Source organism: Onychostoma macrolepis, chromosome 14 (genome assembly GCF_012432095.1).
Source record: "Onychostoma macrolepis isolate SWU-2019 chromosome 14, ASM1243209v1, whole genome shotgun sequence".
NCBI lineage: Eukaryota > Metazoa > Chordata > Actinopteri > Cypriniformes > Cyprinidae > Onychostoma > Onychostoma macrolepis.
Window position 1 is genome coordinate 27891460 of NC_081168.1, and position 27923 is coordinate 27919382.

The 27923-nt window shown below is 41.0% G+C and overlaps 1 protein-coding gene across 20 annotated transcripts in view; it reads right to left on the reverse strand.

Moving 5' to 3' along the window:
- limch1b (LIM and calponin homology domains 1b) overlaps nucleotides 1-27923 on the reverse strand; it is a 299726-nt gene that overhangs the window by 219858 nt on the left and 51945 nt on the right. The gene's annotated exons all lie outside the window — the stretch shown is intronic.

The window sequence follows — 27923 nt, forward strand, 5'->3', positions numbered from 1 at the left end:
AAAGCCTCTCCGAGGCCTGACGCCACATCCACTGTCTGTCGTTTGCTCCTCCCATCACAAAATATATATATATATATATATATATATATATATATATATATGTGTACAGTATATATATATATATATGTTTTGGGAGCATAAAGTCAAAAAGACATAGTGATACATTTGTCCTGAGGGGGAAAAAAATAATAATAATTTTACAAAACTGCTTAGCAATATTTTAAATACCTTTGTCGTCAAAACCTTGTTCTTCCAACAGCAAAGATGACTAATCACTAATCACTCATGACTGTGTGATTAGACAAGCTTAATAAAGCTGGATCAGCTGTCAATTCATGTCAACAGAGGCAGGTGCAAGCTGTTTTCCCGAGCCAAAGCAACAAACAACACGCACACCAAATATTTTCACCTGGATAAATGAAATGTACTCAAAAAGCCAGACATACAAAGTTTCTCCCTCAATCTGCACACAAGCTCCCAGCTCCCTAATCTGAAAGATTTGAGCTGATTTAGCCAGAGATCATGAACTGTGGACTCTCGACAGACCTGGTGTGTGTATATGTCTGCTGTGTGTGGGGGGTGACTAATAATTATTCCATTCTCTGATCTACAGTCATATTTCATCCATGAGCAATCCCCTCAGACAGGGCTTTCATTTAGATGTGATGCAGTCTGCACTGCACTGAGCAAACAATACCTAGACATTCTGAAAGAGAGCAAAAAAACTTTCATGAATGACGATTCTGCCTGAATGTTCTCTACAGAGTTTCATAATAGCTAATTACAGCGGAAAACTGAGAGGATTCAAGCTGAAACCAGCTTATGTAAGTAGCCTGAAAAAGAGATTTCTTCAGTTGGATACAAAACATCAAGGCAAGGTTTTATAGGTATTTTCATATAATAAAATTTGAATGCAAATAAAATTAAGTGTTACTGTGAACTTTAACACAAAAACATTACAACTCACCATTCATCGCTGAACCACACCTGTTTATTCAGGGAAATAAAAGAGTTTGCAAGACATATTTGAAATGTTCCATGGAAGGGAAGGTTCTGACAACTCTGACAATAAATATATGCAAATTTATAGCTGAACTTAAGAGCAGAACATCACCAGGTATGTGGCAGAGTAGTCCACATACCTGTTAAACATTCCAACCACATCATTCATACAGCTGCCACACAGCTGTCAGGAACAGTGCTGAGAAATTACGGAATAACGCTGTTGGACTGAGAAAATGGTGGGTTCTAAGAAGCTTCAGTGAAAGTACATTGAAAGCTCTGCAGTTTGTTTGCACATCTTCACAATATAATATAATTAAATGAAAACCCTGCTGTGATCAGAAGCACAAGGTTTCTTTATTTGCTATTCACATACGCTGATATGATATTATAATGCCAATATGCACTGTGGCCTGGCCCCATGTTATCAAAGCCAGGTACACGTGTTAGCCAGGTAGCCTACATGTGAACCAGCCATCTTGCCAGCTCAGCCAGGAACACACTACGACTGTAAGACTGATTACGAATGTAATTTGATACTTACAACTGATCACACCCAAACACGTCAGAGCCAGTTACGTTCGTCGGTGTTTACAGTCAGCATTTAAAATCATATGTGTGTTCAGTTCAGTCTTGCAATGTTTCAGCTAGTATTTAAGTGTGTCCCTGGCTTTAGTGCAGTATTTATGATTTGTTATACTAGCCCAGAACTATACGAGAGGATCTTGTCAATGATCTCAAGGCAGCTGGGACCATAGTCACCAAGAAAACAATTGGTAACACACTACACCGTGAAGGATTGAAATCCTGCAGCGCCCGCAATGTCCCCCTGCTCAAGAAACCACATGTACAGGCCCGTTTGAAGTTTACCAATTATTCAGAGGAGAACTGGGTGAAAGTGTTGTGGTCAGATGAGACCAAAATCCAGCTCTTTGGCATCAACTCGCCGTGTTTGGAGGAGGAGGAATGCCGCCTATGACCCCAAGAACACCATTCCCACCGTCAAACATGGAGGTAGAAACATTATGCTTTGGGGGTGTTTTTTCTGCTAAGGGGACAGGACAACTGCATCAAAGGGACAATCAGTGATGGGCAGTAGCGTCGCTACAAGTAGTGACGCTACTAGTTTAACTACATTTCTCAGTAGAGTGGTGGTAGTGTCACTGCTTTCTGAATCCAATAGCTTTTCGGTAGTTAAGCTCTTTTTTTGATCAAGTAGCGTTAGCAAAAGCTACCGTTACATTTTCGAAAGAAAGCATTCTGAAATTCAAGCTCAAATCAGAAATATAACAGCTACGGATCACTGATCCTGGATCAGTAAGTGATGGCACATACACTAAGGCTCGTAACGCCATTGGCTCCTCAAACTGTCAGTCAAACCTCGTTATTCCTCCCGCCTCTTTCATCAATGAAGTGTGGCGCACATTTTGGAGCATCTCAGCTTGTTTGCAGTCTGAAGGTAAATAAAGAACTGTTGATTGAATAAGTACAGCGGTTTCTTTACTCAAAAAACACTATTTATAAAGGCTAATGCTTTTTTTTCTTTTTTTTCTCTTTTTTTTTGAGGAGCGGAGAAGAGTTTCTCTAGCATTTGTTGTCAAGTCACAGCCAAATAGCTCGCGAAGCGTTGAATCTTTTATAATATGATACTTTGGCCAAATAACAGAAAAAAACTGAACGCCCACATAATGACAGAAAACTGGGGAAAACGGGACACGAAAAAAAATAAATAAAAAATCTTCGCTGGTCAAAAGCTTCATATTTGAACTAGATTTTGGTGAAATGTTTATATTAATTAGGGATGCACCGAATCCAGGATTCGGATTCGGATTCGGCCGAATATTGGACTTTTTGACGGGGTTCGGTTTCTGCCGAACTTTAAAAAAATCCACCGAACCCTTAGCTTGCATTAAGCGCGCTACACTGGTCAACGTCACGCCGCCGTTGAGTACGGGAAGGTGTTTAAGGTGGACCGTTCGAATGCAGTATATGTGAGAAAGTGAAAATGGAACTCGTGAGCAGAAAAAGTGTTGTTTGGCAGTACTTTCAGTTGAAAGAAGGCGATTCAAGTCGAGCTACATGTTCAATTTGCAATGCCGATTTGTCTCGTGGTGGCAAGGACCCCAAACAATACACAACATCGCCGCTGTTAAAACATTTGCGTATTAAACATCCGAAAGAATACGAGTTGTGCATTAAAATAAAATAAAATGAAAAATACACTGCTGTGGACGTTGTTTACTTCATTAATGTGTTTACTGTGTTAATGGTCTGAGGATGGGAGTAGGATTCCGTATTCGGTTTCGGGTTCGGCAGAATCTTAACCAGTGGATTCGGTATTTGGCAGAACCCCAAAAATCTGGATTCGGTGCATCCCTAATATTAATAGGCTATCTATTGACACATGCAACGATGCAAATAAACATAGCCTATCTGTAGGCCTAAACATCTATATGGTAACACTATACAATACGATTTCATTAAAATACATTTGTTACAGTATTTATTAATCTTTGTTAATGTTAATACAAAGTTAATGAAAATACAGTCATTCATTGGTAGTTCACAGTACATTAACAAATGTTAACAAACAACTTTTGATTTTAATAATGCGTTAGTAAATGTTGAAATTAACATTAAGATAAATGCTGCAGAAGTATTGTTCATTCTTAGTTCATGTTAACTACACTAGTTAACTAAAGTTAACTACTGAACCTTATTGTGAAGTGTTACCATTTATATAAGTGTATCTGTATACAATAAAGCCACAATACCAACTACCAATAGGAGGTTTCCGGCTGACAGCAAAAATGTATTTTGCCTATGTCACAATTTGAGGTCAATCCGGCCCTGTATTTGATACTGATTATGTTGCCAAATTGGTTTGGAACAGCTGTTGAATAAACAGTTAAACTGAACATGCCTGTCTATCTGCTTGACTGACAGTTTTATTGATCACTTAGAGAGCATTGACTTGGTATGAGGTTGGTTCAATAGAATGTTTTTTTTTTTTTTTTTTTTTAAATAGCTTGGATGTAGTAAACTACTTTTGCCATGTTGCCGTAGCTTAGCTTGCTACATTTCGCAGGGCTGTAGCTTTAGTGTAGTGAAGCTTCATTTAAAGAAGAGTAACTGTTAGCTTAGCTCACTACATTTTCCAAGTAGCTTGCCCAACACTGGGGACGATGGATGGGGCCATGTACTGTTAGGGCCAGGGCATTGAAAATGGGTCGTGGATTGGGTATTCCAGCATGACAATGACCCAAAACACACGGCCAAGGCAACAAAGGAGTGGCTCAAGAAGAAGCACATTAAGGTCCTTGAGTGGCCTAACCAGTCTACAGATGTTGATCCCATAGAAAATCTGTGGAGGGAGCTGAAGGTTTGAGTTGCCAAACGTCAGCCTCGAAACCTTAATGACTTGGAGAGGATCTGCAAAGAGGAGTGGGACAAAATCCCCCATGAGATGTGTGCAAACCTGGTGGCCAACTACAAGAAACGTCTGACCTCTGTGATTGCCAACAAAGGTTTTGCCACCAAGTACTAAGTCATGTTTTGCGAAGGGATCACATACTTATTTTGACTTAAATGCAAATCAATTTATAACTTTTTTTAAATGCGTTTTTCTGGATATTTTTGTTGTTTTTCTGTCTTTCACTGTTCAAATAAACCTACCTTTAAAATTATAGACTGATCATTTCTTTGTCAGTGGGCAAACGTCCAAAATCAGCAGGGGATCAAATAATTTTTTCCCCCACTGTAGCTATGAGACCATCATCTTATCCATTTCAAAGTCATCTATAGAGCATACATAACTCCTTACAAGAGGTTTAAAATGAAACTGCAATCGACCTATAACTGTCATATCTGTAACACTGTATCAGCAGGTACTTTTCTCCACATGTTTTGGGAATGTCCAATTGTTGCCAATCTATGGACAATCTATGTGAATTCTGTTTTGTCCTTTTTACTACAAATTAAAATTGAAATTGTTGATGGTGTGTCTGTGGTTCCTCCCTCCCTGTTGTTTTGTTGATTTGGAAAAAAATATATAAAAAGTTGATCACAAATTTTTTTTTGCTACATTTGTAATCATGGTAATTTTTGGTGAACAAACGGCACTCTTTCTGTGATAATGATTAACTATATGAAATTATATAAATATAGACATCTGTCCCCATATCTTGAATTTTGTGATCATTGTAAATTTATTTTGATAGACTGAATCGTGCAGTGAAAGAACACACTCTAAATGCATGGATTAAGCCCAATTTATACTTCTGCGTTGGACCTACGCCATAAACTGTGCGTCGTTTTTCATTTAACTTCTGCGTCGTCGTCCGCATTGACGTGCAGTACATATGCGAACCGCTAGTCGACAGTGTCCACGGGCATGTTGCTTGTGAACCCGCAGTACCACGGCAAAAGCCGAAGAAGAAGCAGCTCGTCTGAGAAGCATAGCCGTGACGGCGGCAAATAAATATCAAATCATTAAATCATTATTTACATCTACAAAAAGGAGACAACGGAACAGGAGAAGATAGCATTCTTTCAATCTCTGCAATAGTGCTGGGCGGTATGACCAAAAATGTATATCACGGTATTTTTCAAAATTATACCGGTTTCACGGTATATGACGGTATTTATTTTTTTCATGCATGATCGGGTGTTAACCACATTTTCTACTGATTGAGAGAGGAGAAACTGCAGTAGTGTAAGACTTTAGCCAGCAATACTTCCTCCAACCACTAGGGGTCATACTTCTGCCATGATGAGCAGTATTGCTCCCAGCCACAAGGGGGCGCAGGATGTCTGTTGCCTGCAATCTTCCTCCCAGTTGCCAGGGGGCAACCATTAGCAAGAACTCTGTGCCTAGCAATTATTGTTGATGATACTCACCTGTGTAGGGCTCTATTTAAGTTGCCTTTAGCCATTGTTATTTGTTCAATCTTGAGCCTACCTACCTGTGTATCCTGTTGCAGACCGTGAGTCTTTGTAAGCCATCGTGCTTGTTTTGTTTTCCCTTTTTGTAACTATTGGAAGCTTTGCTTCTGGTTTTGTTTGTACTTTGTTTCTTGCCTTTTTTTGACCTTCTACAAGTAAAGCCACTTGAAGTTATACCTCTCGTCTCCCAATTGTGATTCCTCTGCACTTGGGTCTCAAAATCCTCAACTTAGGTTAGCTCACTTAGGAAGAACACCAGCTCTGTGTCCAGAAGATATGGGTACTAGTCCTGCTAAGGACAACCTTCAAGATTTCAGTTTATAGTCTGGCAGTTCCTGCTTCTGTATCATTACAGCAAGATTGAACCAAAAGATGGACCCAGCAGAGAGTCAAGGCCCTTCGTCAAATGTGGAGAGAATATTATCCGAGCTCACCAATCAAGCTACTGCTATTCAACATCATGAACAGATACTCACAGAAATACTTCAGCGTTTGAGCTCTCTGGCTTTACCCCAAAATCCTCCATCTCCGGAGGTTCTTGAGTTACCCATCTTTCCTCAACCTCAACCAATTCCAGCGGTTCCTCTTCTTGAGCCCAGGCTACCACCTCCTGAGAGATATGATGGAAATACCAGGGGCTGTCGAGGCTTTATCACCCAATGCTCTCTAGCCTTCCAACTTCAACCCAGTAGTTTTCCTACAGAGAGCAGTCGGGTGGCTTATATCATCACCTTATTGACTGGAAGAGCTTTGGAATGGGCTACGGCTCTCTTGGAACATTGTTCACCATTCACTTCTGGTTCTGAGCAATTCCTAGCAGAGATGAGGAGGGTCTTCCATCATCCAGGAGGAGTAGGAAATGACCAACGATTACTTCAACTCACCCAAGGAGCACGCAGTGTAGCAGAAATGGCTATTGAGTTCCGTACTCTGGCAGCTGAGAGTGGCTGGAATGAACAGGCTCTTCAAGCAGCATTTCATCAGGCTCTTGCACCTGAGCTAAAAGATGAATTGGCTTTCCGAGATCCTGCGCCTAACTTGGATTCTCTTATTGATGTCGCCATTCGAGTGGATAACCGAATTAGGGATAGGAGGTCCGAGAAACAACAAGATCGACTCACAGCCCAAAGCTACATCAGTCCAGTTCAACCTGTTTTCCAGCCTCTTTCCACAGAAGAACCCATGCAGCTTGGGAAAAATCGCTTATCACAATCTGAACGGGACAAACGTATGCGGGAGCGGTGCTGTCTGTACTGTGGTGAAATAGGACATTTTCGAACTCATTGCCCTGAACTTGTGGGAAAAGAGATTTCTCGTCCAGAGAGAGGGGGGCTGAGACGAGAGAAATAACTGACCCCCGATCTTCAGCTGGATTTTCAACAGTGATGCATTTCTCCTGGGGCAGTGGTTGGCACAAGAGTTCTGCGTTTATTGACTCGGGCGCTGCTGGCAATTTCATGGACCATACTCTGGCCAAGAGCTGGAGGATACCACTAATAACTCTCCAGGATAAGTTCACTATAACATCTCTAGACAACAGACCTCTGGGGTCCGGCCAGGTAACACACCGTACCATTCCTATTTCAGTTGAAATAGACTCCCATCAAGAATCACTCTCTTTTCTCATTATAGACACCCGAGTTCCCAGTCATCCTCGGCTACCCTTGGCTTGTTTTTCACAATCCTCAAATTGACTGGCCAACTAGCCGTTTCACCAGATGGAGATGTGCATGTCCAATGGACGGAATTATTTCATCTCCTGAGTCTTTTTGGGGGCCTAAACGACAACTCTGGAACCAGCATGAGTCAAATACACCAAGAACTAAGGTACTAGCCGTTCCTCAAGTCAAACTAACACCTCCTGCTCTGATTGTTTCTTCTCCTGACCTATCTCGAGTCCCCCAGGAATATGTCGATCTCCAGGATGTGTTTAGTAAATCCCGGGCCGATACTCTTCCTCCTCACCGACCCTATGATTGCGCCATTGAGTTGCTGCCAGGAACTTGCCCTCCAAGAGGTAGACTGTTCTCGTTGTCTGCTCCAGAGAGGTCCGCAATGGACGATTACATTTGTAAGGCACTGGAGAATGGATTTATTCGCCTTCCACTTCACCGGCAGGGGCGGGGTTTTTCGTAGGTAAGAAGGACGGAGGTCTTCGCCCATGCATTGATTATCGTGGCCTAAATAACATCACAGTGAAGAATCGCTATCCACTACCACTTATGGCCACAGCCTTTGAACTTCTCCAGGCGCTACCATCTTCACTAAGTTAGACCTCCGGAATGCATACCACCTGGTGAGAATCTGGGAGGGGGACGAATGGAAGACTGCTTTCAACACCCCTACAGGGCATTACGAGTATCAGGTGATGCCCTTCGGGCTAGCTAATGCCCCGGCCGCCTTCCAAGCCCTTATCAATGATGTTCTAAGAGATGCTTAACAAATGTGTGTTTGTTTATCTCGATGATATTTTAATATTTTCCCAGAGTTACGAAGACCACGTTCAACATGTCCGGCAGGTTCTCTCTCGTCTGCTCTTGAACAACCTCTTCGTCAAACTAGAGAAAAGTGAGTTCCACAGCACTACAGTTACTTTCTTGGGTTTCATCCTGTCATGTGGCAGTGTGCAGATGGATCCCAGCAAGGTTCGTGCAGTCCTGGAGTGGCCCCACCCTGATTCATTGAAACAAGTCCAACGCTTCCTGGGTTTCGCCAATTTTTATAGGAGGTTTATTCGAGGCTTCAGTTCCATTGCAGAACCTCTCACAGCTCTCACCAGGAGGTCTGGCACACCCTTCCAGTGGACGGAGAAGGCTAACCAAGCGTTCAAACGACTCAAACAGCTGTTTACTTCCACTCCCATACTGACACTACCAGATCCTGAGTTACCGTTTATTATCGAGGTGGACGCATCGGACGTGGGCGTGGGAGCAGTTTTGTCCCAGAGAGCGACTAGGACAATAAACTCCATCCTTGTGCCTTCTTTTCATGTCGACTGACAGCAGCAGAGAAGAACTATGATATTGGGAATCGGGAGTTGCTGGCCGTTAAGTTGGCATTGGAGGAATGGAGGCACTGGCTGGAGGGTGCTAAACACCCATTTGTGATCTGGACGGACCACAAGAACCTCACTTACATCCAGGGAGCCAAAAGGTTAAATCCTCGGCAAGCTCGGTGGGCCCTTTTCTTTAACCGTTTTGACTTTGTCCTCTTACAGACCTGGCTCCAAGAATATTAAGCCTGATGCTCTGTCAAGGCAGTTCGAGTCCCAGGAAGAGGAGGACAGGTCAGAGCCCATCATACCAAGGTACAGAGTGCTGGCAAGCATCCAGTGGGACTTGGAGACAGCAGTACGGAACGCCCAAATTCACCAACCTGACCCAGGTAATGGCCCATTGGGTCGCCTCTTTGTGCCTAACACCATCAGGTCTGAAGTACTGCAGTGGGGCCATGCCGCACCGTCATCTGGACATCCAGGGGTCCTAAGAACCCTGAGGCGGATCCAGTCTAAATTTTGGTGGCCCAACATGGGAACTGATGTCCGGAGAATGGTTGCTGCTTGTTCCACTTGCGCCCAAAATAAGGAACCTAGAGCCCTCCCTCAAGGTAAACTACATCCCCTCCCTATCCCGAGACGACCCTGGTCCCACATATCCATGGATTTTGTTAGTGGCCTACCCAACTCTCAAGGTAACACCGTGATACTTGTTGTAGTCGACAGATTTTCTAAGGCATGTCATCTCATTCCCGCCCCTAAAATTCCTACAGCAGGCCAGACGGCAGAACTTCTCATGCAACATGTCTTTAGGATTCATGGGTTTCCTCAGGATATGGTGTCTGATAGGGGTTCCCAGTTTACCTCAAGATTCTGGAAGGCTTTTGGACGTCTAATCGGTTCCACCATCAGTTTGTCCTCAGGGTTCCATCCCCAGTCCAATGGCCAGACAGAGAGAGTGAACCAGGAGATTGAAAAGACCCTCAGGTGTCTGGTCTCGAACAACCCGAGTATGTGGAGTTCCCAGCTGGTCTGGGCAGAATTTGCCCATAACACCCTCCATCACTCATCATTGGGTATGTCCCCATTTGAATGCCAGTTTGGGTTCCCCCCCTCTCTGTTTTCTGAACAGGACCTTCAAGCACAGGTTCCAGCACCGGCCCAGTTAGTCCGGAGGTGCCGGGGGGTCTGGCGGAGAGCTCGGGCAGCCCTGTTAAAGTCATCTCGGGAACAGCAGAAACAGGCCAATCGACGTCGGCGGATCGGTCCGTCACTCCGTCCGGGGCAGAGAGTGTGGCTTTCGACTAGAAATCTCCCATTGCGCCTCGAGTCACGGAAACTAGGTCCTAGATACATTGGACCTTTCAAGATTCTCAAGAAAATAAACCCAGTCTCTTACCGACTCCTACTGCCCAGGTCTATGCGCATACACCCCACATTCCATGTTTCATGTCTCAAACCTGTCATCTACTCTCCTTTGTCTCCTGCAGTTAGACCACCTCCAGTTCCTCAGATGGTGGAGGGGCAACCAGCTTACTCCGTGGAGAGACTTTTGAACATGCGCAAAGCACGGGAGGGGTCCAATATTTGGTTGACTGGCAAGGCTATGGTCCAGAAGAGCGCTCGTGGGTACCAGCCAGAGACATACTGGACCCAGAGCTCATCAGGGACTTCCAACGACAACAGTCAAACAGCACTAAAAGGAACGTCAGGAGCCGTTCATCAAGAGGGGGCTCCTGTAAGACTTTAGCCAGCAATACTTCCTCCAACCACTAGGGGTCATACTTCTGCCATGATGAGCAGTATTGCTCCCAGCCACAAGGGGGCGCAGGATGTCTGTTGCCTGCAATCTTCCTCCCAGTTGCCAGGGGGCAACCATTAGCAAGAACTCTGTGCCTAGCAATTATTGTTGATGATACTCACCTGTGTAGGGCTCTATTTAAGTTGCCTTTAGCCATTGTTTTTTGTTCAATCTTGAGCCTACCTACCTGTGTATCCTGTTGCAGACCGTGAGTCTTTGTAAGCCATCGTGCTTGTTTTGTTTTCCCTTTTTGTAACTATTGGAAGCTTTGCTTCTGGTTTTGTTTGTACTTTGTTTCTTGCCTTTTTTTGACCTTCTACAAGTAAAGCCACTTGAAGTTATACCTCTCGTCTCCCAATTGTGATTCCTCTGCACTTGGGTCTCAAAATCCTCAACTTAGAGCTGGTGTTCTTCCTAAGTGAGCTAACCTGTGTCCAGAAGATATGGGTTCTAGTCCTGCTAAGGACAACCTTCAAGATTTCAGTTTATAGTCTGGCAGTTCCTGCTTCTGTATCATTACAAGTAGATTGACTTAGAATGCCCTATTTTACTGTCATGATGAGTGACTATTGTAGAAAAATTCCACACTAAATAGTGACTAAACACGACCCATTAATACATGTTAACCACGAGTCACTCTCATTTATAATCGCGACATCGTCTGATTAAAATCAACATACATCTAACGATATACTAAAGAGCGGCTATGCGGTGGTTTTGGCTATATTACTTTTTTGTCTCATGCAGCGCACTGCCTAGTTTATAGGAGAAGGGACAGAGCGGCGTAGAATAAAATTATGTGAAAATGCGTTTTTTTTTTTTTTTTTTTTTTAAACAAAGCATTAACATGTTAGACTGCACCCCATAAACACAGTCAAGTCTAGAAAAAAAAACAAAAACAAAAAAAGTCAACCACCACTTTAAACTCACTAACTACATGAACTCTAGACTACTGGAGAGAATATAGAACTGAACCTGGTTTTAAGTCCAAGTAATGTGAATGCAAATACATAGTTCTTTTTCATTCAAATTTTGGGTCACTAAGATATTTGAGATGAGGTTATTTTAAAGAGATTAAGTGTGAACACCCTACAGAGTAACTAATTATATGGCAAAACATGAATTAGCTACCTTTTCACAATGACAACATCAAAACAGCACACAGCACACAAGCCACAACAACAGTAACAGGTTGGTATTGTTCTCAATTGACAGAAAGAGAGAGGCTGTATAAGGGATGAGCGCACACATATTGGTCAGCTGAGGTCTGACTGTGTCATTTTCCAGTGTAATGACCAACTGCATTGTCAGGCTGAGAGAGCCCTTTGTGTGTGTGTGTGTGTGTGTGTGTGTGTATGTGCATTACGAAATGGATAGGCAGTTTACTGAATTAAATTAATCCTAGGAATATAAAGGTAGGGGCATGATAACATGCGTGAGTGTCTAGAGGTAAAAAGAGGCGGCCTTCAAATTTCTGATCTCTTTTAACACTGTGTATAATGACTGTACCGTCTGTCCATCTGTATCTGCAGCTTATTCGTAATAGTGTGTGCACAAGAGAGCTCACCACAGTGCAGTTTTGAATCTGAAATCTTGTGCGTGTAGGAAGCTGTCTGACTGAGAGTCAGTATCAGTAATCAAACGATACCACAGACCTCCATAGGATCCATGAGAACATACCCACTGTTTAATTATGTCATATATTGTCTATGATGTCAATGTTGCTAAATGAATATATTAACAAAACATTATTTATAAATGCATATTTTATCGATATTTAACCTAATTCACATTCACAAATTGTGATTCACACTCAATCAGTTGTCTCTCAACCTGGGCAATTGCATTTCCTCTGATCTCAGTTTGATGCTGCAAATCATGCAAGCCTGTTTTAACTCCTCATCAGGGCTGTGCAATTAATCACATGCGATTGTCATTTGCGATTATGAACGCGATATTTACTACTAATCACAGAAGCGGCTTTACTGACAAGATGCGAATGACAATCGCATGCGATTAATTGCACAGCCCTACTCCTCATCATGTCATTAGCACATCAAAATGTGTGCTCTAAAACCAATACAATGAGGAGGAATATCAGATTTAAGACAAGAAACCTCATTCAGCAGTTAAGAAAGATGCACTGTGAGATCGTGTAACCCGTATTTAGGTGTCTGTGGTATGTTAGTCTTAAGGCCATTGCACACTGAGTCCGAAATGTTCACGTGCGATTTTCCATTTTTTCGTATTCCTCATCCTTTCCATGCTACGGATGTGAAAACACAGAAAATCGAACATGATCTGAATTTTTTTTATGACGGACAAAAGTTTCGGAGGCAGTGTGTAAACGTGACTGACACAATGTGAGGTCGTATTTATTTTTAACGCGCGAAAATTTCGGACCCAGTGTGCAAAGATCTTTAGTCCCAAGGTGGGGTATAATAGGACTGAAAGCCTTCATGTAAACACCTCAATCAATATGAACTGAACTTCTGAACTGAAGTCAATTTGAATGAAATTTTGATCAAAAAGACTGAAAGGGATTATGTAGAATCAAAATAGTCAACAAAAGTAAAAAATTAAACAGGTAAATGCCTGAATCAGACTACGGTAATTTCTCAGTCAAATTCTCAATCATATTTGTTGGCCGATATAGCTAAATATGTATCTTTCAGTATTTTTCTAAAAATTTTAAAAAGGTTATTTTTTGCCTCCCTTAAGCGTCCATTATGTTCTTTGGGTATAACATCAGCCCGAAAGGAATGCAGATGTACAAGGGAAAAGTCACTGCAGTTCATTCCTGGCCCACTCCAACCTCAGTAAAGGTTTTACAATGCTTCCTCAGGTTCACAAACTTTTATCAGAGATTTAATAGAAATTACAGCTCCATCACTGCTCTGTTAACGTCCTTCCTGAGAGCCAAGTCTAAAGCTGGGCGTACACGTTGCAGGTTCGGACACTAGGGAGGTCGTGACCCATTGCACACATTACGATTCAGTTAACCTGATAATCATGTCGAAGCAGTTGGTACACAGCACGACTGGAATGCACTTGCGAGATGGCAGCAAGCGAATGGGTAACACTTTATTTCGATAGTCCACTTTAGACATTCTACTAACAGTAAGTAACTTTGCAACAACATGTCAACTAGCAGTTATTAGAGTATTAGTAGACTGTCTGCTTAATATCTTCTAACACTTTATTTTGATGGGTCCACAACATACAGCGTACTGACTATGAGAAACTTTTCAAGTGTCAACTTATTCTACTAACCCTGAACCTACCCTACTGAGAGTAGACATGTAGTTGTAAATGAATGAGAATTAGTTGACATGTAGTTGACACATAGTTCCAAAGATACTTATAGTTAGTAGAATGTCTAAACTGGACTATTGAAATAAAGTGTAACCAGCGAATGAGCTACATAGCTTCGGATAGAAAAAGAAAGAAAATTGAAGATGAGTGTGCAAATGATTGCAGAGACAGGCCCTGTCCTACAGGGGTGTTCAAACGAATGCAAGAGCACCCTCAGTTGAAGATGTAATAATAATAATAATATGTGACCCGTGCTGGCACAACGAGTCGGAATGTGCACAAGTTAATTTTGAGCTAAAGGCAAAAAAAGCGAAAAATGTTTATTTTGGTGGAATTTGAGGTTTTCAAAAAAATTGAGATCTAGCAATCCCAATGCTCCAAATAGTAATTAAACATCTAAAAATATCTTTATTTGTACATTTTCTGAGATGAGTACCTTTTCTCCGGTCGCTTCTCGCACTGACATATGTGCGTGTGCCAGTGTGCGTTCTTGATAAATATACACATATTACTCCACAGAATTAGTATTTAAGTATTCACGCAAACAATCTGTTTAATGTCTTAAGTGAACATTTGGGGAACTGTTGGGGGAAAACATCGGATGTGTAACATTAGATCCGTGCATTACAGTAGGCCTTAATATACAGATGCTGGTCATATAATTAGAATATCATCAAAAAGTTGATTTATTTCACTAATTCCATTCAAAAAGTGAAACTTGTATATTATACTCATTCATTACACACAGACTGATATATTTCAAATGTTTATTTCTTTTAATTTTGATGATTAGAGCTTACAGCTCATGAAAGTCAAAAATCAGTATCTCAAAATATTAGAATATTACTTAAGACCAATACAAAGAAAGGATTTTTAGAAATCTTGGCCAACTGAAAAGTATGAAAATGAAAAGTATGAGCATATACAGCACTCAATACTTAGTTGGGGCTCCTTTTGCCTGAATTACTGCAGCAATGCGGCGTGGCATGGAGTCGATCAGTCTGTGGCACTGCTCAGGTGTTATGAGAGCCGAGGTTGCTCTGATAGTGGCCTTCAGCTCATCTGCATTGTTGGGTCTGGTGTCTCTCATCTTCCTCTTGACAATACCCCATAGATTCTCTATGGGGTTCAGGTCAGGCGAGTTTGCTGGCCAATCAAGCACAGTAACACTATGGTCATTGAACCAGCTTTTGGTACCTTTGGCAGTGTGGGCAGGTGCCAAGTCCTGCTGGTAAATGAAATCAGCATCTCCATAAAGCTTGTCAACAGAAGGAAGCATGAAGTGCTCTAAAATTTCCTGGTAGATGGCTGCGTTGACTGTGGACATCAGAAAACACAGTGGACCAACACCAGCAGATGACATGGCAGCCCAAATCATCACTGACTGTGGAAACTTCACACTGGACTTCAAGCAACATGGATTCTGTGCCTCTCCACTCTTCCTTTAGACTCTGGGACCTTGAATTCCAAATGAAATGTAAAATTTACTTTCATCTGAAAAGAGGACTTTGGACCACTGAGCAACAGTCCAGTTCTTTTTCTCCACAGCCCAGTTAAGATGCTTCTGACGTTGTCTCTGGTTCAGAAGTGGCTTGGTAGCCCTTTTCCTGAAGACGTCTGAGCGTGGTGACTCTTGATGCACTGACTCCAGCTTCAGTTCTCTCCTTTTGAAGCTCTCACAAATGTTTGAACTTTCATGAGCTGTAAGCTCTAATCATCAAAATTAAAAGAAATAAACATTTGAAATATATCAGTCTGTGTGTAATGAATGAATATAATATACAAGTTTCACTTTTTGAATGGAATTAGTGAAATAAATCAACTTTTTGATGATATTCTAATTATATGACCAGCACCTGTATAGGTTGTCTGTCTCATTAATATTAATCTAACAATATAAGAAAAGAAGAAATTCAGTTTTTGTAGTTTTAATAATCAAATTATTTGTAATGAACACACTAAATTGATTTTTACATTTGATTATTTGTTGTTCTTACTTGAATGCTTTTGTTTAGATGTAAAATGAAAAAAAACCAATAAACTACACACTTCTTCTATTTGTTCTTTTTTGCATCTGTTCTTATTTAGAACAACAAAGGCAAAATAATAGAACTAGCTATATTGTAATTACTAATATAGTAATGATTATTATGAATTGAATTGGAGGAAAAGATGCAATGCTGCTAGGTGATTTTGCTTTGGAACCCTCAGAAAACTTTAACTCGATTTTTCTCGAAATGGACTTTGCTGACTACATTGACTTCAAACGGGTATAGCTCAGTCATTTTTCGTCTGATTCCAACAAATCATATATCGGTTTGAAGGTAATAAATAAATTTTGTTGACTCATTTTGCTAGCACAGTTCACATATTACAGATTTGACAAACAATCCACTGTGTATTTGTGTTTGAGCTCTGGAGAGTGTCAAAAGTTTCTCTTTATAACATGTTTTTGCAGCGGTGAGCAATGTAGCCAATCACTGACATATCGGTTGATTTCCTGAACGCAATGGCCAATCAGAGGCATTTATGTTAGAATCCACTCACCGCTCACAAAGCTGATGTTTTGTTCAGTGCTGATCTCTTCACGCTTGCGAATCATCTCATTATTCCAAAGTGTAAATGTATTGTAAAAAGAGAGATTCATTGTGAAGTGTATAAAGCTTCATTGATTATACTAGATGAACTAAGATGTGTGACAGCTTTTTAATAATGATAAAGGGAACGCTCTTTGCACCATAGCAATGAATGGCATAAAAAATAGATGTGAAAATAGATGAACATTAAGGCTAGAACACCCTCACTCATTTCAAAAGCACCTTCAGTGGAACACATTCAACAGAGAACAGTATAGCCATTCTGTTCAAGAAAAACAACTTGAGAGATTTGTGTGTGTGTGTCGGTGTATCCATACAATATGGGGTCACCTAGTAGCCACTGAGCTATAATAATATACATGGATTTAGCATGTGTGATGTGGCTGTATATGATTTGGTAATATGGAAGGGCCTATACAAAAATGGAGCCTACATCTTTTTTAAGCATGTTTAAAAATTATTGGGAGCTCTGGAGGCACTCGGCTCGTGAATTCCTCTCACGCAATGTGAGCCACGTCCATATAAGTGTCAATAATATCCATGCAATTTCTCCCAATGGGAATACAATGCCCTCCACTAAAATTAGCACCCTTGGTAAATATGAGCAAAGATGGCTGTGAAAATAAATCTGCATCATTGATCTTTTTGAATCTTCATTCAAAAAAACATTAAAACAATAAAAAATCACAAAAATGTGGGGAGAAAATATCATGATGAAATAAACGTTTTTCTCCAATGCATGTTGGCCACAATTATCGGCACCCCTAGAAATTCTTATGAGTAAAACATCTCTGAAGCAGTACATTTTTTGGCACACCAAGGCAAATAGGAACTTCCTGTTCCACAGGATTATAAATATGAGGAACACAAAGGCCAAATTGCCTTAATTAACTATCCATCACAAGGAGTAAAGCCAAAGAATATAGTTCTGATGTGCAGAACAAGATTGTTGAGCTTCACAAAATAGAAAGTGGCTGTAAGAAAAGAGCTAAAGCATTGAAAATCCCCATTTTCACCATCAGGGCAATGATTAAGAGGTTCCAATCAACTAAAGATGTTACAAATCTGCCTGGAAGAGGACATGTGTCTATATCATCCTAATGCACGGTGAGGAGGAGAGTTTGAGTGGTCAAAGACTCTCCAAGGATCACAGCTGGAGAATTGCAGAGATTAGTTGAGTCTTGAGGTCAGAAAGCCTAAAAAAAATATCAAACAGCCCCTACATCACCACATGTTGTTCGGGAGGATTTCAAGAAAAGTTCTCCTCACTCATCCAAAAACAAACTCCAGCATATTCAGTTGTCAGAAACAACTGAAACTTCAAATGGCACTGGATTCTATGGTCAGATTAAACAAAAACAAAAAAAGAGCTTTTTGGCAGCAAACCCACCAGGTAGGTTTAGTACAAACAGGGATAAAGTACCTCATGTCCACGGTTAAATATACTGCTGGATCTTTAATGTTGTGGGCCTGTTTTTCTTCCGGAGGTCCTCGACATCTTATTCAGATGCATGGCATCATGGATTCTATCAAATACCAACTATACCAATACCAACCTGACTGCCTCTGTTAGAAATCTTTTAATGGGCCATGGTTGGATCTTCCATCAGGACAATAATCCTGAACATAAAAAACAAACATCAAAATCAACACAAAAATGGGTCACTGAGCACAAAATGAAGCTTCTGCCATGACCGTCCCAGTCGTCTGATCTGAACCCTACAGGAAATGAGTGGGGTGAACTGAAGAGAAGAAGCACCAACATGGAGCTGTGAATCTGAAGGATCTGGAGAGATTCTGTATGACAGAATGGTCTCTGATCTCTTACCAGTTGTTCTCCAAACTCTTCAGGCATTATAGGAGAAAACTTAGAGCTGTTATCTTGAGAAAAGGATGTTGCAATAATTGGGTGCCAATAATTGTGGCCAACATGAACAAGAGAAGCATTTATTTCACATTGAGATTTTCCCCCCACATTCAGTTGTTTTACTTCAATGATAGGCTAGAATTTTGTGATTTTTTTTAATGAAAGATCAAAAGGATAAACAATGCAGATTTATTTTCACAGCAGCCTTTGCTCATACAGGTGCATCTCAATAAATTAGAATGTTGTGGAAAAGTTCATTTATTTCAGTAATTCAACTGAAATTGTGAAACTTGTGTATTAAATAAATTCAATGCACACAGACTGAAGTAGTTTAAGTCTTTGGTTCTTTTAATTGACCTATCGGTAAGCCCCTCCCCTTGATCGCAGACTAGCCAATGGCAGTCGAGTATCAGTTGCACGGGGAGCGGAACTCGGACATCTTTAATGGGGTTTATGTTTCAAAAATGGAAAAACGATGTGCCTGGGGTACTTGTCACACTGATTCCAGGTATCCTGAGAGGATGGGCGATATAATTTATTTTATTACATTTCCTGAATCCAAACAAAACAGAGCAAAATGTCCCTAAGTATTCACCCCAATACAAATGAAGACAAAAACGTTCATTTTCTGGTTGTCATACACTCATTAAGTTACAGTTTTCATCTGCTCAAGCAGAACGTTAATGTTATCTTGTGCTTTAGCAAGGTATCACTGGCTAAAACTAGCTAACGTTAAAGTTAGTGAGTCCATGCTAACGTACAAACTTAAACAGCGGACTGTTCTCGCGTCTTGTACAGTGTAGGTCAAAAGTTCATAAACGAAGGTCTACATTTCAGTGCCTCTCCATATTAAACTGGTTAAATGTACATTAATTTAAGCGTACCCTGCGAAACATGAACAGTGTTTATCCTACATGTTGTTATCCGAGATCGTGATGACCGACCGTAACATGAGACTTCTCCCGCTTACATTGTGATCTGTAAACCCTCGCTTCCAGTTACCCACCGTATTTATTTTTAAATATTTCATAAAGCCCAATTTATACTGCATCGAACCTACGCCATAGCCTACGCAGAAACGCACAGGCCTGCGCCGTAACCTATGCCGTACCTGACGTGCACCTCTCCAAAAACCTAACAGCGCGTCAATTCTACACGGACCGCAAGCGCTGTGATTGGTCTGCTAGAACCCCTCCCTCCGTATGCACTTGAGTTTTGTGTGCGTTTATGAGCACTGTAATATAGTTTAATGTCACACCTTATTTAAAATAAAACAAAGCAAAGAACAAGTGTCTTATAATTTATTATACTATAGCATTATACATCAGTAGTTGTCTGCAACAAACAATGTTGATCTGCCGTGGTACACGTACTTGTGGAAACTGAAAGAATGCCATCTTCTTCTGTTCCGTTGTTGTCCCCCTTTTTGTTGTTTTAAATAATGATTTAGTGATTTGATATTTATTTACCGCCGTCACGGCTATGCTTCTCTGACGAGCCGCTATTTCTTCAGCTTTTGCCGTGGTACTGCAGGGTTCACAAGCAACATGCCCGTGGACACTGCAGACTATCGGTCCGCATGTGTACTGCACGTCGACGCGGACGACGACGCAGAAGTATAAATGAAAACCGACACACAGCTTACGACGTAGAGGCTACGGCGTAGGTCCAACGCAGAAGTATAACTTGGGCTTAAATCCCTCCATGGAATATTTAATTCCAATTCGGTGGCCTTCCGTGTCCAAAATTGTGCCAAAACATCGTGGGACAAGGTTTTCACACTGTAGCTGTCATTGAAAGACAGTGAGCAACTCCCTTTGCTTGTCCGAGGGAGCAACGGTAACTAAGGGGGGCTTACCGATAGGTCAATTATGATCATTTTGGCTCACATTTAACAAAACACTAGTAATTCACTATCTCAACAAATTAGAATATGGTGACATGCCAATCAGCTAATCAACTCAAAACACCTGCAAAGGTTTCCTGAGCCTTCAAAATGGTCTCTCAGTTTGGTTCACTAGGCTACACAATCATGGGGAAGACTGCTGATCTGACAGTTGTCCAGAAGAAAATCATTGACTCCCTTCACAAGGAGGATAAGCCACAAACAAAGAAGCTGGCTGTTCACAGAGTACTGTATCCAAGCATGTTGACAGAAAGTTAAGTGGAAGGAAAAAGTGTAGAAGAAAAAGATGCACAACCAACCAAGAGAACCGCAGCCTTATGAGGATTGTCAAGCAAAATCAATTCAAGAATTTGGGTGAAATTCACAAGGAATGGACTAAGGCTGGGGTCAAGGCATCAAGAGCCACCACACACAGACGTGAGAAGGAATTTGGCTACAGTTGTTTTATTCCTCTTGTTAAGCCACTCCTGAACCACAGACAACGTCAGAGGCTAAGTCCTGGGCTAAGTCCTCTTTTCAGATGAGAGCAAGTTTTGTATTTCATTTGGAAACCAAGGTCCTAGAGTCTGGAGAAAGGGTGGAGAAGCTCATAGCCCAAGTTGCTTGAAGTCCAGTGTTAAGTTTCCACAGTCTGTGATGATTTGGGGTGCAATGTCATCTGCTGGTGTTGGTCCATTGTGTTTTTTGAAAAGCAAAGTCACTGCACCCGTTTACCAAGAAATTTTGGAGCACTTCATGCTTCCTTCTGCTGACCAGCTTTTTAAAGACCAGCTGATTTCATTTTCCAGCAGGATTTGGCACCTGCCCACACTGCCAAAAGCACCAAAAGTTGGTTAAATGACCATGGAGTTGGTGTGTTTGACTGGTCAGCAAACTCACCAGACCTGAACCCCATAGATAATCTATGGGGTATTGTCAAAAGGAAAATGAGAAACAAGAGACCAAAAAATGCAGATGAGCTGAAGGCCACTGTCAAAGAAACCTGGGCTTCCATACCACCTTAGCTGTGCCACAAACTGATCACCTTCATGCCACACCAAATTGAGGCAGTAATTAAAGCAAAAGGAGCCCCTACCAAGTATTGAGTACATATACAGTAAATGAACATACTTTCCAGAAGGCCAACAATTCACTAAAAATGTTTTTTTTATTGGTCTTATCAGAATCAGAATCAGAATTAGCTTTATTCGCCAGGTGTGCGCAAACACACGAGGAATTTGTTGTGGTTTTAAGGTGCTCCTGGTACATACATACATACATACATACATAAATACACATGAGAACAGAAAAAAACATTTAAATAGTAAGACTTAACAATGGATAATAATCCTAATAATAATAAGTATGAATCTGGAACAGTAGATTTATGTACAGATTTGTGCATTATTTACTCTATATACAGCTGTATAGATAAACATATGTATGTGTATTTACATAATACTTGAGAGGGAGGCAATAATTAAAGATGGAGAATGAATTACAGAATGAATTACAGAACACAGGTAATGATCCACGTGTTAGCTATTTAAGCTGGAGATGGCATGGGGAAAAACTGTTTTATGCCTAGATGTTCTAGTTCACAGAGATCTGTAGCGTCTGCCTGAAGGGAGAAGTGCAAACAAGTTGTGTCCGGGGTGAGAGGGGTCTTTGATGATGTTACCTGCCCGCTTTCTTCACTCTGGAGTTGTACAAGTCCTGAAGGCTGGGCAGGTGCACACCAATGATCTTTTCTGCTGTCCTAACAGTCCGTTGAAGTCTTCTTAAATCTGATTTGCTGGCTGACCCAAACCAGACAGTTATGGAGGAGCACAGAACCGACTCAATAACAGCTGAAAAAACTGTTTCAGCAGCTCCTGTGGCAGGTTGAACTTTTCAGCTGACGAAGGAAGTACAACCTCTGCTGGGCCTTTTTCACGATGGAGTCAATGTGATTGTCCCACTTCAGGTCCTGAGAGATGGTGGTGCCCAGGAACCTGAATGACTCCACTGCAGCCACAGTGCTGTTCATGATGGTGAGTGGGGGAGAGGAGGGGTTTCTCCTGAAGTCCACTATCATCTCCACAGTTTTGAGCGTGTTCAGCTCCAGGTTGTTGTGACTGCACCAGACAGCCAGCTGCTCAACCTCTTGTCTGTAAGCAGACTCGCCGCCGTCGTGGATGAGGCCGATGACTGTGGTGTCGCCTGCAAACTTCAGGAGTTTGACAGAGGGGTCTTTAGAGGTGCTGTCATTTGTGTAGAGGGAGAAGAGTAGTGGGGAGAGAACGCAGCCCTGAGGAGCTCCAGTGCTGATGGTGCGGGTGCTGGATGTGTGTTTTCCCAGCCTCACTAGCTGCTGCCTGTCTGTCAGGAAGCTGGTAATCCACTGACAGATGGAGGTGGGTACAGAGAGCTGAGTCAGTTTGTTCTGAAGGGTGTCTGGGATGATGGTGTTGAAAGCGGAGCTGAAGTCCACAAACAAGATCCTTGCATAAGTCCCTGGTTTGTCCAGATGTTGCAGGATGTAGTGCAGTCCCATATTAACTGCATCATCCACAGATCTGTTTGCTCGGTAAGCAAACTGTAGGGGGTCCAGCAAGGGTCCAGTAATGTCCTTCAGGTGGGCCAACACCAGTCTCTCAAATGACTTCATGACCACAGACGTTAAGGCAACAGGTCTGTAGTCATTAAGTCCTGTGATTTTTGGTTTCTTGGGTACAGGGATGATGGTGGAACATTTGAAGCAGGAGGGGACTTCACACAGCTCTAGTGATCTGTTGAAGATCAATGTGAAGATGGATGATAGCTGGACAGCACAGGCTTTGAGGCAGGCTGGAGAGACACCGTCTGGGCCTTTGGCTTTCCTTATCTTCTGCTTTCTGAAGACTTTGCATACATCATCTTCACAGATCTTGAGTACAGGCTGAGAAACAGTAGGGGTGAGGGAGGGTGAGGGTGTGAATGGCTGTGCTGTGAGACGGTCGGAGCGGGTGTGGGGTGTCAGACCAGTCTTTTCAAACCTGCAGTAAAACTCGTTCAGGTCTTCAGCCAGTTGTTGATTGGCCTCAGTGCTGGGGGATGGGCTCTTGTAGCTGGTGATGGCTTTCAGGCCTTTCCACACTGATGTAGAGTCATTGCTTGAAAGCTGTTTTTTTAGCTTTCCAGAGTAGTTTAATTTTGCCACTCTTATCTCCCTATTCAATGTGTATTTTGCCTGTTTGTACAAGGCTTTGTCCCCACTCCTGTAGGCGTCCTCTTTGGCCTGGCGAAGCTGTTTGAGTTTTGCACTGAACCAAGGTTTGTCATTGTTAAATGTTAAATAAGTCCTGGTGGGTACACACATGTCCTCACAGAAACTGATGTAGGACGTCACGGTGTCACTAAGCTCGTCCAGATCAGTAGCTGCAGCCTCAAAAACACTCCAATCAGTAAGTTCGAAGCAGGCCTGTAAAACCTGCTCTGCTTCAGAAGTCCATCTCTTTACAGTTTTTACTACAGGCTTAGCAGATTTGAGTTTCTGCCTGTAGGCTGGTAGGAGATGAACCAAACAGTGATCAGAGAGTCCCAGCGCTGCACGGGGAACAGAGTGATATGCATCCTTTAAGACAGTGTAGCAGTGGTCCAGTATATTTCTGTCTCTGGTGGGGCATGTGATGGGGCATTATGAAGTATTCTAATTTGTTGAGATGGTTTGGTTTTTGTTAAATGTGAGCCAAAATAATCACAATTAAAAGAACCAAAGACTACTTCAGTCTGTGTGCATTGAATTTATTTAATACACAAGTTTCACAATTTGAGTTGAATTACTGAAATAAGTGAACTTTTCCACGACATTCTAATTTGATGCACCTGTATTTACCAAGGGTGCCAATTTTAGTGAAGGGCACTGTAAATTGCTTATGAGTTTGTATGACAGCAAAAATCGCACAGTGCACGCCCGGCCTAAGTCTCCGTTCTGGAATCCCAAAGCCTCTCATGGTTTTGAATGTCTGAAACATGCCTTACATCACCGTACCTATCTTGGTCCATCCCAGTCCTGACAAACCTTTTGCTACTGAAGTGGACACATCGACTACAGGCATGGGAGACGTTTTGTCTCAGATCCATCTATGTGCCTTCTTTTCATGGAAAATATCCCCCACGGAGCAAAACTATATATTCTATATATAGTCAACCAGGAGCTATTCTCCATCAAGTTGGCTCTAGAAGAATGGCATCACTTGCTTGGCTTGAGGGTTCCCGTCACCACTTTCTAGTCATCGTAGATCACTGTATTATTATTTTTTTTAATTATTATTATTTACCATTGTTGTATTGTCCAGGGTCCAAAAATATCAAAGCTCACCTGAAACTCTCTGAGCCCATTGTGTTTCCATCTCTGTCAATCCACACCTCAGCATCCAGCAAACTCTCTTGCTCCTCTATGAGAAGTGCTGGTGGCTGTGTATGTCACAGGAAGTGCAAGGACTTGTAAGTGTCTCATAGCCAAGCCTCCACACTACTTACCATCAGGCAAACTCCTCCCGCTGCCCATACCACACAAACCATGGACACATCCAGAAACTGACTTTCTGATCTCCCAGACACTTGAGGATTAAATGGGTTAAATCCTGCATCTGGGTTCATTATCATCATAAGCAAGCTGAATGTAAACTTTACCATTTTTGAGTGGTATTTAGTAGGGGCTGTCCCGCAATAGTCGACTAAACGTTGATCGATGAGAAGAGGCTTAGTCGACCAAAATTTTATTCATTGGTTAGTCACAGAAAAATAAATAAAATTTTGTTATGTTAAATGTTATTTTAAATATGATGACCAAAATATATATTTTGTGGTAAACAAACACTTATTTAAAATTAAAAGAATCCATTAAAAGAGACCACTATAACTAGTAGATGGCAGGAGAGGAGCACTTATTGGCTAATTAGTCATTAATTCCAACTTTTTTTGCTTTGTATTTTTATATTATAGAATCACTAATATAAAGTATTAAATCATCATGAAATCAGATTTTGTCAAAGTTTTACACTTTTTTTTGTGTATGAAGTAAGAAAAGTCAGAAAGTGGCTTTAAAACCATTTTTGTTACTTGAATTTGCACATAAAGCAAGTAAAGAGCACTCCTTTTATAATCACTGAAGTTGTCTGTCATTTCAGTATAATACAATAGAATAGAATAATAGTACATTTAATAACAGTAGAATATATAAATTACCCATAAAACGTACAATTTTTAGTAACCTGCATGTATTCATTGTATTTTTAATACCCCCACACACCACCTCCACAGCGCTACCAAATCTGCTTCTGGCGGCACCATCTGTAGAACTTAGTGGCACTAATGCCACTGCTCTCAAATGTTAGTCTGGAGCCCTGAACTATAAAGGGTATACTTTTATTTGTGTACAGTCACAACATCAAGAAAATGTTGTGCTATTGTAAAATAAAGAAGAAAAAAAAACAGGATGTGCTTTCTGCCGTCTCAGTCTGTGAACTGGAGCGCTTCACAAAAATGAACCAAAACTCAGCCCATAGGTTGCTTGCCACACAGATGTGATAAATATACTTACAGAAAGCTTGAAATGTCTACTTTAAAAGTAACCAATTCAAATAAAATATAAATACTTTCTCATTATGTAATCCATATTAAAAGTGCATTTCTCTCCAAAGGTATGTCTACTGTACTGCAAAGATGGCAAGTCAGTATTTTCAACTTCATCTTTGCAGCCTGCAAAGGCTGACGTTAAAAACAATAGTTTATTATTAAATAATTAAAATATCCCCTTGCTATTTTTTTCAGACACATTGAGAGCCACCCAGTAAATATGTAATTAAATTACTATCGGGACAGCCCAATAGTAGTCAACTTAAGATCATCTAAGTCTACTCAACTGTGCTATTTTGAGACACCATGAATATTAACTAAAATGCACTTTTAACATACTATCTTTGTATTTAAAAAACAGTTTAAGTTGGAAATTTCATTTATTCTGAAATTAATCATTAATTAAAATAGTTGTTGATTTTGTTGACTAACCAACAATCGAGTCAAGGTGAACAAAAATGAGATCATCTATATTTATTTCTATGTTTGCAGAGCATCTGTCCCAAAAGTCATCCAGATCATTTTCAAAACCACAGCTTTTTCTGAGATTTCTATGAGATTTCTTCTTCGTTCACATGCAAACGCAGTATCAAGTTATTGAAAGCTAACCTTTTTGAAAACACCTGTCAGTGTAAAGTTTTTTTTCAGAAACTCCGGTTGCAGTGTTGTTGTGTTGCTGGTGAAACTGGAGGCTTATGACATCGGAGTATGTGTTTTTTAGGTTACAATTGGCCAAAATGGCTTTACAGTAAGGGTTATACCGCCACCTGTTGGTTTGGCATGCTCTTGACAGTGCTTCATAGTGTGTTTTTGTGTTCTTGTGCTTCATAGTGTGTTTGTCTCATGTGAATTTTTTTTTTTTTATGGAGGAAAAACTAATTTATAAAAATACTTGTGTACGTGTGGACTAGGCCTTTTTGGATTAAGCCATATGTCGGCTTTGTATTCTGTCTTGCGTTCTGGCTGTATGAGCATTTATTATCCTGATAGCACACATAGATTACAGAGACGTCTATCTGATGACTTCATTTACATCTGCGAGATGTATTTTTTAGTCTTTTCTCATCTGCAATCCATCTTTAAGAGACGTTTAGAAAATGTCTTTAAGATGTTTATGATTTAGAACGTATGTAAAACTGACACCTTAAAGACATTTATCAGATGTTTGTACACAGCAGATGTTTTCCAGATGAAGCAATCATTAACAAACATCTTGCAGACGTATGTGTGCTATCTGGGTAGTGAATATTACTGGTCACACAGCATGTTCGTATAGGCTTCAGAAATATATCTTGTTTTTCAGTCTTCATCTCTCCTCATATTCGATTTTAACACAGTTTGTATTTATTAGGTAAGGTAAGGAACTCAAGTGTATCTGTATATAGTGCTTTTCACATATGCCAAAATTCAGTTTCACTTTCCTGGGCAATGCAACACTAAATATAAATGTCTTGCCCTTGCAGAAGATAAGATCGGTTTTCCAACATTTTGTTATTATTGTCAGTTGCTTTGGAATATCAGGAAAAGTGAAAAATGATTGCACGATTTGAATGGAAGCAAGACACCAACCTGATGCATTATTTTGGCAGTGGGTCTGTAGATGTAGCATTTCCGCATGCTTTAAATCAGACACCGAGATTAAGTAGTTAAGATGCATAACATTTAAAGTGGTCATGACATGAGAAATCAAACTTGCCTTCATCTTTTGGCATATAAGATGTCTTTGTACTAACAAAACATCCTGTAAGTTTCATAACTTAAAACATCCTCATCATTATAAACAGCATGTATTTAATCAAGCTAAAAAAAAAACAGCTTGTTTGGATATGAGGTGGCTTTTAACATCACAAGGGCAAACACATGACTGCATCCAGAGCAAGACATTGACAAACAGTTATACATCTCAGAAGAATTGA